This window comes from Nematolebias whitei, chromosome 21 (assembly GCF_014905685.2).
Source record: "Nematolebias whitei isolate Nwh7 chromosome 21, NemWhi1, whole genome shotgun sequence".
Classification (NCBI taxonomy): Eukaryota; Metazoa; Chordata; class Actinopteri; order Cyprinodontiformes; family Rivulidae; genus Nematolebias; species Nematolebias whitei.
The window spans coordinates 18,420,520-18,431,116 of record NC_056518.1 but is presented as its reverse complement, the minus strand read 5'-3'; positions in this window follow the sequence as shown (position 1 = coordinate 18,431,116).

The following is a 10,597-nucleotide window of genomic DNA, read 5'->3' as shown; positions in this document are numbered from 1 at the left end:
CAGAGCAGCAGCATCCTCTTCCAGCTGTATGTATATCTTTATATTTTTTTTGAATCCATCCAGAGGAGCTGTCTTAACATTTTTGAAATGAAAACAAGTTCAAATGAGTCCAGTACAGATCCAGATTGAAATTCAATTAGATTCAGCTCATTCCATTTATAATTCAAAACAATCACAAACAGTATCTGTGGAAATCAGCATATTACAATTTATCTTCACTCTGTTACAGTTCTCCATCTTGAACAAGCACATGGGTGACAAACAGTGGAAATAAATACATTTGTTTTAACAGAAATAAACATCAGGACCTGGCTTATTTGACTCGGTTGGCTGGGATTTGAGAGGATAGGAAATGAAACAGACAAATGCAGAAGGACTGGTCCACGTGGAGTTTCTATAGGAAGACAATCAAAGAAAAACATGTTAATGACAACTAAAATTACATATACAAACTTTCACAAGGAGCCAATAAATATTTAAATATAGGATATGTTTCAGTAATTCTCATTTGATCCATAGCAGCAGCCTTATGGGTCAACTAGGAACCTCTTAGAAAGTTTATTTGCTATATTAGTGCACTCTAATTTAGAAATTATTTTAAGTAGTAAAAAAATTTTTAATTGAAAAAGTAGTGACGGTATTTGTGTATTGTTATTTTAGGTGGCCGCTCAGTCTGTTCACAACACACACAACTAAACAGATTTGTTAAACAGTCAGTTGTTGTTCTGCAAATATTGAGTAATGCTGGTTATGGTCTGTTTATCTTTGCTGCTGGGAATGGATGAAGCATCACCCCTATTTGATGGCTGACTCATGGACAACACGTGCCTTCCAGCCTCCAACATAACAGCACATCAAGTTGGTATGAAGCTGCAGTTTGGGCTCAGCTAATTCCTGGAACTGTTGTTTTACATTCTTTTACCAATATTCATAAAATGTTCCTTTTGCTGACGACAGGTATCAAACAGGCCTCGTGCTCAGTTAGTTACAAACAAAGACTCATGTGGTCTCTTCTGCAACTTTTAGAAGAATAAAAGCTTTTCTGCAGCACCCAGTCAATTACGAATGTTGAGAACCAGAAAGTTTTTATGCGATGTAAACTGCAAAAGGTCAATTTGACCTAGTTTCCCATTAAGCATGATAAATTTGTTGTTTTTCATTCCACCGGATCTTTTTTCATAAAGTCCATTTAGGCAAAACAAATCTTCTTGGCCTGTCATAACCTACTGTAGGTTCAATGTACAACAACAACAAAAAAAAAAACTTAGGGGGAATTAAAAAAGCTGACAACAATTAGCAGAGAAGAGTTCAGAGCTACAAGCAAAAGGTCATAGAGGTCACAGCAACATACACAAAGAACAAAAAATCATTTCATCAATGAAACCTTGTTATGAGCACGGGATTCATGAAGGGAGGAGCAGATGTGTGAAGTTCAGAGGGCTGTGATGACCTATCTGCAGATGCCCCCCAGGGCAGACAGAAAGAAAGGCCTCCTACAGATGTTAGGGGAAGCTGCCTCATTTATCATGGTGGTTTAGTTGGAATTTCTTTGAACTACTCTTAAATTTTGTGGGACATTCAGCTTGGGCAGAAATGGAGCAAATCTCCACAGATAGCTTGATAGCTAAACTCTAATAGTAGCTCTAATGGTAAATAGATAGCTGGTTTGATAAGTAAACAGCTTATTAGTTGGCTGGTTAGGTAGAAGGTTTTGACAGCTGTTAATAGGCCATCATCTCTGCACGTCTTACTGCCCAGCTCATAAATCTAACCCCTGAGGGAGCTTTTGACTTGTTATCGAGCAACTTTTGTTTAAAATCCCACTCCACACTTAGTTTAGCGCACAATTCTCACACAAACACATAAATTGGCATGCTGGAGTGTGAAGTTATGGTATGGTTGCATGGCCTCACGAAGAACTGCTTTTTCTCTGTGTTGCAGCGCTGGGATTTAAATCACCCCAGGCAAAAATGACAGGGCCGAAACATTAGCAAACAGCTTGCAGAATAACTGGCGCTAAAATAAATGATGAGAGTTTATTCTGCCTTTTGTTAACATTCCAGTTCAATGTAATGTAAAAGCATTCATATGACTCTGTTGGACCTGCTGGTACAGCTGAGTTTTATGCAGAGTGCTCGGTAGGGAGCAGGAAGAGAGGCCCTTATGAGTCCAGAGCCCCATCTCCTGAGCAGCACCGAGCACACAGCAGGCTTCAAGGGCAACTGTTTATTAGGGAGCCAAGTTTTAATAAGCCTGCAGACAGGCATGCTGCTAAACAACCTCAAGTGCCGGAGGAGGTGAGTTTACCCATCCTGCTGATCCTCAAGACTTTGCTTGGCATCATCCACATCAGATGACCCGACTGTCACCTATTTAACAATTACATCCTGCAGTAAAGTATTTTGAATGTATAAAATAAATCACAAAAGGCTTTTGTACTATAGACACTGGACTGAACCGACCCACGTAACAAAGAAATACAGTATTTGCATCACAGATGTAGCGTGTAAAAGCTAAACCATCAGCATTCTACACCACGTTTAATCCAAATAAATTACAGAGGTCAAACATCCTATAAAACAAGGGCTCTTCAAAAGGGAGCGTTGGGCGGTTAGTTCTAAGAACCAAATGTCAAAGTGCATGACACGGTTATTAAATAACCATGAATGCACAGAAGTATTATCAGGGATGCTTATTATCACTTTGTCATTTGTGTGTTTTGACTGCATTATAACTGACCCAAAGTAAACTCAAAGAGCTCCCCCTGCAAAATAAGCACCCAGCCTCCCTCCTTTATTTGGCACGGTTAAAGCCAATGTTTATCTAAGGAAGGCGTAAATTAATAAATGAATAATAAAAATGACAGCTGAGTAGAAAAACGCAACTGTAACGGCTACGAAAAGCTGTTAAAACGATAAAGTGCCCTTCTCTTTGTAGATAAGGACGAAAAAGGCCTGTAAGGACTTGCATGGCAGGTTTTAAGTTTTAGTCCATATTGTGTTTAGATACATTACAGAGTAAAAAAAAAAAAATCTGGCCTGAAACTTTGCGCGTTTTGTTCTGTGCCAGGTTTTTGTTTGGAAAATGTGTAAAGCTGCAGGGGATTTAATTCTGGGCAAAGTGGAATGAAAGGGTGTAACCCAGTGTCTGTTGTTTCATAGAATAATTCAGATTTTTTTACGTCTCCCTCTGAAAATAAACACATTCTTTGGTGAATTAGTAAAGCAAGTCAAACAGAAAGAATCAATGGCATTTTGCACCGAAGCCTATGTTGGCATTAAACTTTCTGATGGTCATATATCTGTTCACTAAACTACTGTTTCCACCACTTCGTTGTTTTCATCTCACTAGTTAGTGTGGTAATCACTGCCTGTGATGGTTCGCAGAGACTCAACCATCTGTCCACCATTTAGCATGGAGAATGATCGTTTGAGCCAAGGAGTCGGATCTACTTAATAGAGCTCTGCATCATTCCTTAAGATGATGCATAATGTTGTGTAGGCTTGCTTTTTTTAAGGTGAACTGATCAAAAATGCATTCAGCGTGTGTGTCTGAAGCACATCTGGAGGCAACCTGGGTGCTGTTCATCACCAACCTAAACGGAAAATAGCTCAATCCCTTTTGTTGAAAACAGCCAGAGACTTTGTTAGTTGCATAACAGCCTGTGATATGTCATGTTCGATCTTTACAAGAAAAAAAAACAGAAAAAGAAAACAGAAAGTGGAAGGTTTTCCTTTCTGTTCGGCAATGAACACAGGGTGTTTGAGTTGAGACGGAAAAGTGTTACATTCTGTGTTTATTCCATGCAAAGAGCTTCTCTGTTTATTTTACTTCAAACATTTTGCTGCTGGATTCTCTAATGGCCGCAACAAAATCACAGATTCAGTTCAATTCGGTTCATTTCAGTTTATTTATATGGTGCCAAGTCACAACAGAAGTCATCTCAGGGCACTGAACTGAAACATTCATATACAGTATGTTCCAGAGTATAAGTCGCATCAGTCAGTAAAAGCATCATGAAGAGGAAAAAACATATATAAGTCGCATTTATTATGCGTCACCGCTGACCAGTTGCGTTTATTATACTTTAATTTAATGTTCAAAACAGCTTCATCAAAAATTTTGTTATGAATATGGGGGGGAAAAAACGTATATGTCACTTTGGCGTATATGTCGCAGGACTGACAAATCTATGCAAAAAAAAAAATGCAACTTATACGCCGGAAAATATGGTACATAAAAAGTAAGTTAATAACATTATTTATCTGGAAAACATCTCAAATGCAGTCCACTGACAATGCTGGATATCTGATTGTTCTTGTGGAGTAGTTGGCTTATAACTGATTTTAACAATGGGGGGTTTCATTATGTTTGAGCAAAATGTTGACTATTGGCTTGTGATGCATGGAAATCCATACTAACAGCTGCTTTGACTGACTATTATGACAGTTTTATGGCAGAAGATATAATGAATTTAATTTTATGTGAGTCTCTTTTGAGGATTTCACTGCTGAGTCACCAGAGGAGTTTTATCTCTCATCTTGATCTTTGCCTATAAAACATTAAAATCACAATCATGTCAGCGTCTCTCTGCTCTGACTGTCAAACGAGACCAGGAAAATGTTTATGCCCTGAGCTCACGCAGGCATTTTACAGCAACAAGCTGTGTTTTTGGACGGACTTCCCATTCTGCATTATTTTTCTGTTCTTTTGAAGCATGAAGGCATGCTTTGTTTTAGTAACTTCTCTTGTTCTCTTTGTCTCCCCTGACTCTTTCTCACACCGACGGTGACGATGAGTCATGTGTGGAAGAGCTCCTAACACACATTTTCTAAATTTTTATTGCATTTCCATTATTAAAAAAATAATAATTGACCAATTTGTACTGTTTTTTCTTTGTAAGCTTTTATTCAATAAAGTGTGTACGTTGTCAAATGGTAACACTTTGCAGTTGTGAAACAACGTCATGGTGGCACAGAGCTGCCGCCTCTCAGCAAGAAGGTCACAGATTCGAATCCTGGCCAGGGGCCCTTCTGGGTGGAGTTTGTATGTTCTCTCCGTGCACGTGTGGGTTTTCTCTAGGTACTACAGTTTCCTCCCACAGACCAGAAAAATGCATGTTAGGCTGATTGGTAACTCTAAATTGTCCCTAGGTGTGAGCGAAAGAGTGAATGGTTGTTTGTCTCGTTTGTCTCTGTGATGGACTGGAGACATATCCTGGGTGTCCCCCACCTCTTGCACAGTGACCCCCGAGACTCAAAAACGAAGAATCAGGTAAAGATAATGGATGGATGGAACAATGTGAGTGAGTAGAAATGAGTGGGTTGTTTTTTTTTCTAGTTACTAATTCTTGGATGTCTTTGCACAAAAAAGAACATTTAGAAATTACATTTGAAAATTTCTACTGGAAAAAAACAACAACTAATAAATAAATGCATGTAAGAAAGTTCAGTGGTTTTAGTTAAATTTCCTGTTGCAACATATTCCAAAACACAACCCAAAAATATTATTTGATTGTTTTTATACGGTTCTTCTTAAGTTGGAGTCAGATGGAGTCAGTTGGAGTCAGTCTCCCCACCATCACAAACATCTATACCTCCAGACATAGATGTCGCAACCATGTGAAGGGGACATGTCCCCCCCCCAGTCAAAAAACATTCCTTTCGCCCCCCCCCCCCCCCCCCCCCCCGCCCCCTCTCATGTTAGGAGGATGCTTGAGTGGAGCGCTACATCTGTAACTGTGACGCTGTGTGTTCAGGTGTATTAAAGTTGAAATGGCTTTAATACCTCGCACCTTATTGTCCTCAAGCTTCGTGAGAAACATCATTTAGATGAGTAGTGTTGAACACAAGCAAACAAGTCTAGTGGTAATGTTTTTTTATTTCTCTATAAACACAAATAGTGCCGATCTGACGCTCTGTATTAAAGTGTATTAAAGTTAAAATGTGTTTAAAACCCACAGCTGAATTTACACAAACTTGGTGAGAAACATGTTTTGAATGTGTGGAATTAAAGGAAATCTAGGTGAAATGCTGCTTTTTTTTTTTTTTGTACACTAGTGTACACTTTTTTGCGTGCGCACGCACATGCACACATCTACACATCAGTGTGCCCCCCCCCCCCCACCCACCCATACACACACACACATTACGGATGCTTCTGACGCCCTTGCCTCCAGATGCAGGAAGAGAGCCACCTGCATCATGAAGGACCCCACTCACCCAGCACACACACTTTTTGCCCCCACTCCCCTCAGGCAGAAGGTTGAGAAGCATTAAGTGTAGAATCACTAAACTGAGGAACAGCTTCTACCCTGAAGCTGTTCATGAATCCCTAATCTCTGTAACAAAGAAACAATCACTGTCATGCCACTTTGATTGGTGATATGTGCTGCTGATATCCATGTTGCTGATCTCATGCTGCTGATTATTTCATGCTTTGTTCATTCATACTCATCTACTCACACAGACTCATGTGCTGCTGTTCGGTGTATTGTTTTGCGTAGTTTAGCGAATTTCTTAATTTATTTCTTAGGTCCTTATTTACCGTTTCCTTTTACACATTATATTTTTGCTATTGTTGCTTGTAACTGGGATCCTGTGAACATAGTTTTGTTCCACTTCACGTACCACATGTGAGGCAAATGACAACAAAACATACTTGAACTTAAGTAAAAAGAAAAAGCAAACAACAACAACAAAAAAACACAAGTTTTTCCCATGTTAGAACAAAAACACAGTACTGTACAGTAGAGGATTAAAAATGAAACTACACAGAGCTCACATCCTGACCAAAGCAAACAGTTTCTGTCGTGTTCTTGACCTTTCTCATGTCCTTACATGTTTCTGGTCTTTAACATTTGTCCAAAAGTGCTTTAGGCGGTATCACCGTCATAACACTTGGTGCTGACACCCTCAAACAGGAAGACACAGTCTGACATGTCACTGTGGCGGGGAGCAGAAACAAGCCAGCGTGAATGACATCATGTCCTCTTCTGGACGTCTTGCAACAGGAACCATGTGGAAAATTCCTGAACATTGTCCTAATTTGTACAAACAGAATCTAGCTTTTACATGCAAAAAGGCTTCAGAGCAAGAAATGCATTATTCTGTCTAAAATAAGATGAATGCATCTTTTTTTGTGTGTGTTTAGATGGCAACACACCATTTTCTAAAGTGAGAGCTCTACATGCTTGAGAAGTGGCGGCTGATAGGATACAGTCAATCATTCTGTCAGTCCAAACAGAGCCTCACCCTGTTCCCCTCTATTACCAGGGTGGTCCCTACTGGGCCGAGCGTCTCCGTTCAGAATGACTTGGCAGAGATCACCACAGCAGACAGGAACACACTTCCTCTCACTCAGCAGTTTCCAGCAGGTGTGCTGTACAGCTCTTTTCCCATCATCTACTTCTTCACCTCACTAGCTCACCAGCTTCAGGCAGCTTTGCTGGATTTAAATTTAACATTACTAAAATGCACACAAATAGGTTGCACATGTGCAGATCACATGTAGCTATTAATGTATTTGTAAGGCTGCAAAAAAAAAAATCTGCATGTATCTAATTAACTTTGAAATGAAAGTATGAAAGACTGAATTAATTTAATTTAATTAAGTTTGAAATTACACAAATTTCTCCTCAGAATAATACAATTTGTTGACCTTGTAATTTATGAATTTGTCTCAAACCAAAAAACAGCATACAGAGCATACATGTGGTGATTTATGACGGTCAATAAAACAATTTTATCAGCAAAAGACAGTACCTCTTCAAGTACAAGCTTGGCAATGGCCACCCATAAAAAAAATTATGCAAAGATGCAACTCTATTTGAGCCTAAAACTTAAAGCACCACTTTTTTCCAGGAAAGCCTGCACTTGTGCAGCACTCCACTACAGCTTACAATATAACGTCTATCAGTGTAAGGAACACCCATAATATCAATCCATCATTCCACTAATCGAAGTCACAAACATGAGTGTTGTGGTGGTTTTATGAGAACCATGAAAGTCTCGGTCTTTATTTACAGCCTGTGGTCTCAGTGAGCAAACTTTAATGCCACTCTGTTTATTGCAAATGTAACTTTAGATGAGATATTTCAAAGAAAAGTACAAATCTGGTGTTGTAAGATGACATGTAGTAGTCACTCTGGGCATCAGGAACATCTGCAACAAATAGAAGCATAATCAATCCAACGTATCTCAGCCCATCTTATTAGAAAAATAAAACTTTTTAGATTAAAGTGTGGAGAAGATATGCAACAGCTTAAGTCAGAAATAATAATCTCTGGGACACAGGGAGCCATGGGATGAAGCTTTTTTAAGGCGATCCATCATGGTGATGAGACGTTTCAGTCTGGATCAAACTGAGGGACTGACAGATTTGACCACATCATTTGGTGCATGACTCAAAACATTTCTTTAATTTCTGTTGCTGTACTTCAGACATGAGGATGGAGCCCACTTCACAGACAGTTCATACATTTTATAGTGACACTGCATTGACAATAGGGTGGAGCAACACTTGGATAATCCACACTAGAGGCCCCGTCTTTACAGTGAAAATATAAGGTTTCCCAACACACTTGAAAACAACGCAGCTGCACAGCCCAGCAGTAAAACTAACCCGATGAATCAATATCCCCTCTCCAGCATCTTATATATTACATAGACAGCCATCAGCTGGGGGATACTTAATCACCACACTAGCAGTTTTTCAAGACTGCTTGTGGCTGAAACCTTCTGCTTGTCTCTGACCTCAGCTGGACACGTTCTGCAGAGTTTTATATCATCTTCAAATCAAAACATGTGCCGGCAGCTCTGTTCCAGATAAAGAAACGCATTTAACTTTTGTTTTTTATGTACGTTGAGCCACATATGCTGTTCCAAATGACTTTGTAGCATCCCTCATTTGGGTGACAAACGTCAGTTCGCAGCGCTTAAATTACAAAGAACCAAGAAGTGCGACGGAAAATCTGTGAAGGATCAAGAAGAAGAACAAAAATCTCTTTAATCAGTGGTAACTTATCTGTACATTCTGCTCTTCGCTGCCAGACCATTGTCATCACTACGACGTGCACTTCACACAGCTGCTTTTTCTATATAAACATAGATGGCAAAACCACACTATCAGCAATCGTAAAAGGAGCCACGTTAAAACCCTGATGGAGCAAACAGCCATTCTGGTGGTCAGCGGTAATGAAGGGGGCGAAGAGAAAGCTCTTTTACTCTGCTCCTCCAAGAAGTGGACTTTGTGCACATGCAGACCTAATGTTTGAACCCAAATCCAAAAGCTCTTTGAACGTTAGAGTCACACAGTAAAAAGTATGCTGAAATTCAGGCCTCCGACTGGAGCTAACCTCTCCTGTCCTTCACTGACTCTGATTAGGACTGGCCTCAGTCATCACTGATGATGAATAACTTTAGCCAATCCAGTTGGCAGTTAATCAGCAGTGCCCAATCAGGTAATGAGGACCCAAGTTTTTGGAATAGGAAGCAGACAACCCCCACGGCTGTTTAACAGGAAGCTGGGAGAGCGGTTGTGTTCTGAGGCTGCACATTTGTGTTGTCCGCCCTAAGATCAGTCTGCAGACGATTACCTTCGATCGGAGGCAATGGACATCTCAGAGGATGACTCAGAAATAGGAAATGAGGCGTTGCACATCGCCTAAAAGACTCCAAAATCTAAGTTACTTCCATGTCTGGTGTTGTTTATAAAGCAGCACAAAGAATTAGTCATGTTTTTCTAATGAAATCCTACTATGCAAAGCTGCACTGTATAATTGTAGTATGATCCATCACATGTGATTGATTGATTTTTATCACACATTCTTCAGTGGGAAATAAAAATAAATAAAGTATGCAAATCAACAGGTGCATGTCTGGGCTAAATGGTAGGATTCCTGCCTTTAAGTGCTTCAAGATGCATTTCTGGTGGCTCCTGATGGTGTCCAGACGACACGTGAGACGTGCCAGGAGCACGTGGGAGGACCAAAAAGTTCACAAGGTTAATAATTTAAATTTTCCAAGGAACACCACGTGCTATCTTAGAAAAAGTCATTAAAGCTGATGCTCATGTGAATTCTCCAGTTTGCATGTAATTTATGGTTTAAGTTTATAAGTTAGAAGGCATATGGTAGGTTGCTTCCTGAAAAAAATAAGGTAGTTATTCTCGTCCAGTCTATATATATATATATATATATATATTTTTTTATTTTTTTTTTTCTTTTTAAGTAAGTCAACTGAAGAAACTTTCATTATTCTCTGACAGAAAAATAAAAGTACTTTACACTTATTGAGCACGTCAAATGCAGAACCAGCGCCCCCTTGTGTCCAAAATCAAATGTAATTCATTGATTGCTACATGCAAATACTGTCTGTAAGTAAAGTTTTCAATGCCACAAATGCTAATCAAACTTTGCATATGGATCAACCAGTTTCACAAAAAAGGGTACACTGAAAACTGTAAACGTTTCTTATTTTTATTCCAATAAATGCAGGACCTGCAGTCCAGAGAACCTTCGAACATTCATCAGCAGAGGCCTGCTGTTTAAAAAAAGGAGAGGGGGAAAAAGCATTCAGCAAATATTTCACAATATGTA